Source organism: Tachyglossus aculeatus, chromosome 21 (assembly GCF_015852505.1).
Source record: "Tachyglossus aculeatus isolate mTacAcu1 chromosome 21, mTacAcu1.pri, whole genome shotgun sequence".
Lineage (NCBI taxonomy): Eukaryota > Metazoa > Chordata > Mammalia > Monotremata > Tachyglossidae > Tachyglossus > Tachyglossus aculeatus.
Window position 1 is genome coordinate 55,726,970 of NC_052086.1, and position 6,616 is coordinate 55,733,585.

Sequence of the window (6,616 nt, forward strand, 5' to 3'; positions counted from 1 at the left end):
AGCCACGACCACGCATCCATCGGGGAGTGATGCAACTTGAGAAATCCCACCTCCTGTGACTTCTCGAGGGCCACCCTGTGGACTGATTACTCCTCTAGACTGTAAGCTCATTGCGTGCAGGGGATGTGTCTGTTCATTGGTATGTTTTACTTTCCCAAGGGCTTAGTACGGCGCTCTGCACACAGTAAGCTCTTAATAAATAAGATCGAAAGAATGAATGAATGAATGCAACATGGCCAAAACCCCTTGGTGCTTTGAGAATCCGGGTCTGCTCCCAATGGCAGCATCACTGAGACTGAACATACCTGGACCATTGGCTTCACGCTGCTCTAGAAAGCTTGTGCGCCTGCGCCCGGCTAATTTGCATTTTTAGAATAAGGGGGAAAAACCCAGGAAACGTAGAGCAGAGGCATTAATCAAATAAAATGCTAATAATAAACTCACTGAGTAAGGAGGAAAGCCTGAGTCTGTGACTCCCTGAGCGGGAGCAGAGCTGAGACGCCAAGACCCAAGCTTGGAGAAAGGGGCAAGGTGAGTATTCCTCGTTGTAGATTTTTTTCCTTGGAAAGAATGAACGGAGCTGAAAGGAGGAGGGGGAGGATTGGAGGAATGGACAACTTTGAGAGGGGAAGTCGCTTTCTAGATTCTTAGTGCGTTTTTAGATCTGGGGATGTAGTCCGCGGGTGGCCAGAGGGAGTCGGGCGGGTCTGGGATGGATCGGCGGAGCAGGAGTTGATCGGGAGACTGCGTTAAATCCCAGCACGGCTGAGCTTTATGATCTTAACAGGACACGACCACCAGCCGCTGCCTTTTCCTAACAGATCTGCGGGGACAGGCGGGGTGGTCTGCGCCATCCTTGACTGCCTGGCTCAATTCTTCAGAATCGGCTTTGCGCCTCCACAGCAGCAAAAGTTTGCTTTGGTGGGCCTTAAAGAGGCCGGTGTCCACCCTATCCAACCCAGAAGGGGAAAAAAAATACGTTTCCTAAAAGCGGCGAGCCACCTAAAGCTGTTTGAAGTCATTTTGCCCCAAACTCCCTGCTGTTTAATACCTTGTTGCTGTTCTGCCGTGTCGGTTTTAAGCGGATCGGCCTCGATTGAAGTCGCCTTGTGTGCAGCCTGAGGGCCTCTCCTGGGATTCACTGTGCATGTTCAGCCAGGATCTGGCCAGGAGGAGGAAGAGGAGGTCAACGACAAAGCCACATCATCTGCCTTTGCGAAGGAGCATGGCTCCATATTTCCAATCCGATAGATAGGTTGTAGACCGTGGTTCCTAGCGTTAAAGTCTCTTGTTTTTGGGTGGAGAGGCAGTGAAGTCTAGGGGAGAGAGCAACAATGTGGAAGACAGGGGATTTGGGTCCTCGTCCCAACAATGCCACTGGCCTGCTGTGTGACCTTGAGCACATCCCTGGGCCTCAGTTTTCCCACCTGTAAATTGAGGCTAATAATATCTGCTCGCAGGGATGCTGTAAGGGTACGATGACGATAATTTTGTCATTTAATGCTTTGTAGGTGCTAAAGCACGGGGTTAATTCCTGGGCTAGCTGCAAGATCTGCAGTTCTGACCAGTCCCTCTTCTCAAAAGGGACCACAGTCCAAGAGAGAGGAAAAGAATTCTACATAGGAGGACGCTGAGGCTAAGAGAGGTTGAGTGACTTGCCCAAGGTCACACAGCTGGCAGGATCAACGGCCAAACTGCGATTAGAGCCTGGGTTTTCTGGTTCCCATTCCAGGCTCTTTCCTTGGCCGCACTGTGACATGTGTAATGTGAAAATGTTTATAATGCTCCTCAGAGTATTATTTTTGTGGTGGTTTTCAGATCAGTGGGTGTGAACTCTAGACTATGAGTGCTTTGTGGGCAGACAGTCAGTCAGTGAGTCAATCATATTTACTGAGTGCTTACCGTATGCCGAGCATCGTACTAAACACTTGGGAGAGTATAATATAACAATAAACAAGGAAAAGGGCAGGGAACATGTTTACCAACCCTACTGCATTGTTTCTCCCAAGCGCCTAGTGGAGTTCTTGGAATGCAGTAAATGCCCTATAAATGCTAGAGAAGCAGCGTGGCACAGTACAAAGAGCCCCGGCTTTGGAGTCAGAGGTCATGGGTTCAAATCCCGGCTCCACCAACGGTCAGCTGTGTGACTTTGGGCAAGTCACTTAACTTCTCTGTGCCTCAGTTACCTCATCTGTAAAATGGGGATTAAAACTGTGAGCCCCTCCCAGGACAACCTGATCACCTTGTAACCTCCCCAGCACTTAGAACAGTGCTTTGCACATAGTAAGTGCTTAACAAATACCATTATTATTATTATTAAAAACCATTGATTGATTGATTGGGTGCATGAGATTGAATTCAGAGGCATATTAAATAGTTCAGACGTATGGCCCCCACACCTGTGGAGGAGGAGGAAGAGGAAGAAAATCTCCTTGTATGATACGGGCTGTGTCCAACCCAATTATCTTCTATCTGCCCTAGCAAGTAGCCAATCAATCATATTTACTGAACACTTCTTTTTTAATGGTATTTATTAAGCACTTACTATGTGCAAAGCACTGTTCTAAGCGCTGGGGAATTTACAAGGTGATCAGGTTGTCCCACGGGGGCGCACAGTCTTAATCTCCATTTTACAGATGAGGTAACTGAGGCCCAGAGAAGTGAAGTGACTTGCCCAAAGTCACACAGCTGACAATTGGCAGAGCCGGGATTTGAACCCATGACCTCTGACTCCAAAGCCCGGGCTCTTTCCACTGAGCCACGCTGTTTCTCTGCGTGGAGAAGCTTACTGCGTGGAGAGCACTGTACTAAGCTCTTGGGAGAATACAATATAACAGTGTAACAGACACATTCCCTGCCACAACGAGCTTACAGCCTAGAGGGAGAGACAAAATTAATATAAATAAATTGTGGAGATGGACATAAGTGCTGCGGGGCTGAGGGAGGCGTGAAAAAAGGGAGCAAATCCAAGTGAAAGGGTGACCCGGAAGGGATTGGGAGAAGAGGAAATGAGGGCTTAAGTCAGGGAGGACTTCTTGGAGGAAATGTGCCTTCAATAAGGCTTTGAAGGTGGGGAGAGTGATGTCTGTCGGATATGAAGAGGGAGGGAATTGCAGGCCAGAAGTGGAATGGGGGTGAGGGGTCAGCGGCAAGCTACAACGGTGCCTAGCATATAGTAAGCATTTTCCAAATTAGCATTAAAAAAAGAAAGAAGAAAGAGGAAGAGTTCTAGCACAGTTCAATCTAGTCCCTCTAGACTATCAGTTCGATATGGGCAGGGAAAGTGACTGCTAATCCTGTTATATTGTACTCTCCCAAGTGTTTAATACACAAACTGCACTTAGTAAGTGCTCAATAAATACCACTGATTGATAAATTCCATCGATTGATTTGGGGAGAGAGTTAAGACTCTCAAAGTCATTTCCTAGAATCCCTGGAGGAGTCTTCATTTTTGGAGGCCTGCACTGATGATACTAATTGCGGTACCTGTTAAGCACCTACAATGTGATCTGTCATTGTAAGACATTGTACTTAGCACTGGGGTGGATACAAGGAAAAATGGTCAAGGGGAAACTAACAATCATGCACAAAGCAGTTTCAGAGGATCTCTGAGAAACTGGCTGAAGGTCAAGATACAAAAAAAAAGAGTTAAAAATGGACAAATGTGGTTTCTCTAGACTTCACCCGGAATTTCTCATTTGCAGAAGGAATCACTCCCTGTGGCTTGGCCTCTGCCCACATGATCATTTCAAAGAATTTTACCCAAATCCCTTCAAGTGCAGTTAATATGTGGGAAAATACCCCTTTTCCCTTGCTTTAAAAAATACGAGGTGGTTATGGTATTTGCTAACTTTCAAAATCCAAACTCCAGTGGGAGGGGAAAAAAAAAATCAGGAACACTAGTAAATAATTTTTTTAAACAAAGTGATTGGGAAAAAAAGCTAAACAAAACAACGACAATGAAAAAAACCCCACCAAGCACAAAGAGGACCATATCAAATTAAAAATAATAATTTCCTTAGCTGACACATCACACACACCAAGGGCTGATGATCTCACCTCTTCTTCACTGAGGAAAGAACAAGGGTAAATGCTAATTGCGATATTTTTTTAAGCGCTCACTATGAGTCAGGGACCATTCTAAGCGCTGGGGAAGATACAAGCTAATCGGGTCAGACACAGTCCCTGTCCCACACGGGGCTCACAATCCTGTAGAAACAACACACGAGCTGCACCAAGTTGGAACGGCATATAAAAGATGAGGAATTTAGGCTAGATAAAGAAGAACCTTCTTCCAACAAGGGCTGTCGCTTAAAGGGGATGGTTGGTTAACCAAGTGTGGAATCTTCTAAAATGGCACTTAACATGGAAGAGCTTCTCGCCTGTTTGGGATAATTAGGTCCAATACCATGCTCAGTCAGGGAAATGGACAAGGTGACCCCCATTGCCTCGAGGTCTCTTCTAGACAAAAATAGAACAGAGAACATCCACGATGCCATGTTGCTGCTAGTATCTCCTGATGTGTCAGCCTCTCCTTTTCCCATTATCAAGGCGAGCAAATTTTAGGTCCGAAGACTTTGCCGCTGACCGACCGACAGCTCCAGAGAAGCATCATGGTGCAGAGAGGCTGCATGGTGTAGTGGATAGCACACGTCCCTGGGAGTCAGGAGGTCATGGGTTCTAATCCTAGCTTCACCACTGGTTTGCTGTGTGACCTTGGGCATATCACTTCACTTCTCTGTGCCTCAGTTACCTCATCTGTAAAATGGGGATTGAGATTGTGAGCCCCACGTGGGACAGACTAAGCCCGCCTTTTCCTCTGATCCTCCTCCCCTCCCCATTGCCCCGACTGCCTCCCTCTGCTCTATTTCTCTCCCTGCCCCACAGCACTTGTGTGTATATATACATATATTATTCTATTTATTTTATTAATGATGTGTATATATCTGTAATTCTATTTATTTATATTGATGCTACTGATGCCTGTTTACTTGTTTTGTTGTCTTTCTCCCCCCTTCTAGACTGTGAGCCCGTTGTTGGGTAGGCATTGTCTCTGTCTGTTGCCGAATTGTACTTTCCAAGTGCTTAGTACAGTGCTCTGTACACAGTAAGCACTCGATGAATGAATGAATGAATGACAGGGACGGTGTCCAATCTAATTTGCTTGTATCCACCCCAGCGCTTAGTACAGTGCCTAGGACATATTTAATAAATACCACTATAAGCTCTTCCCACCAACCTTCTCCCCGTGTAGATGGTAAGCTTACTGTGGGCAGGTACCAACACTATTAGATTGTATTCTCTCCCAAGCACTTAGTACAGTGTTCAGAGAAGCAGCGTGGCTCAGTGGAAAAGAGTACAGGCTTTGGAGTCAGATGTCATGGGTTCAAACCTTGGCTCCGCCAATTGTCAGCTGTGTGACTTTGGGCAAGTCATTTAACTTCTCTGTGCCTCAGTTACCTCATTTGTAAAATGGGGACTAAGACTGTGAGCCCCACACGGGACAACTTGATCACCTTGTAACCTCCCCAGTGCTTAGAGCAGTGCTTTGCACATAGTAAGTGCTTAATAAATGCCATTATTATTATTATTATTATTATTATTACAGTGCTCTGCACACAGTAAGTGCCCAATAAATACCGTTGATTGATTATGGTTATTTCGATTCTGCCTCGACATTTGAAGCATCTGACCCATGGGGACCCTGAAACTGCTCGAGATGCCAGAGGAGGCATTATGGCAGGTTAAGGTCCCACAGCCACGTAGAAGGCTGGGCTGAGCGAGGATTCTGCTCTAAAAACCTACAGTTTGGCCTGGAACCCGAGGCCTTGTCCTCCCCAGACTCTGTGAAAAGAAAAAGCACAGCTGGGCATATCATTTACACCTCTGGAAAAGGATCCAAAGAATCATGTGGATATGGGGGAAAAGGCTTCACCTGCCCAACTTATGGTAGGGCCCCCGAACTGGATCCCTGGAAAGCAGGCTGGCTAGAAAGCAGAGGTCTCTGAATGTACAATTAATGATTGATAAGCACAATCAACCAAATCGAGGCAATCCCCAGAGGGTTGCATCATGAAAGAAAACAACTTACTCAGTGTGCTTCTTTCTCATCTCTCACCCTTACACCCCCCTTTCTACTGGAACCCACTCCTCCTCCCCATCTGGCAGACCCCTGTCCTCCCCTCCTTTGAGGCCCTTCTGAAATCCCACCTTCTCCCCAAGAGGCCTTCCTGGCTTACTCTCTCATCTCCCCATCCTCTATCCTCTTCCCTGAACTGCTCCTTCAGTACTTGGGCATTATCTAAGAATAATAATAATGATAATGATGGTATTTGTTAAGCTCTTACTAGGTGTCAAGCACGGTTCTGAGCCCCGGGGTAGATACAAGCGAATCAGGTTGGACACAGTCCATGTCCCTCATGGGGCTCACAGTCTTAATCCTAAATACTTGGGGAGTCACCTCCTCAGACTCCTTGCGATTACATATGCATGTGTGTACTCTATCGCTTCCCCCTACTGTAATTTATTTTAGCATCAGTCTTCCCTGGCTAGAATGAGAGGTCCTTGGGGTCAGGGAATCATGCTTAATAGCTCTAGCGCATTTTCCCAAGTGCTG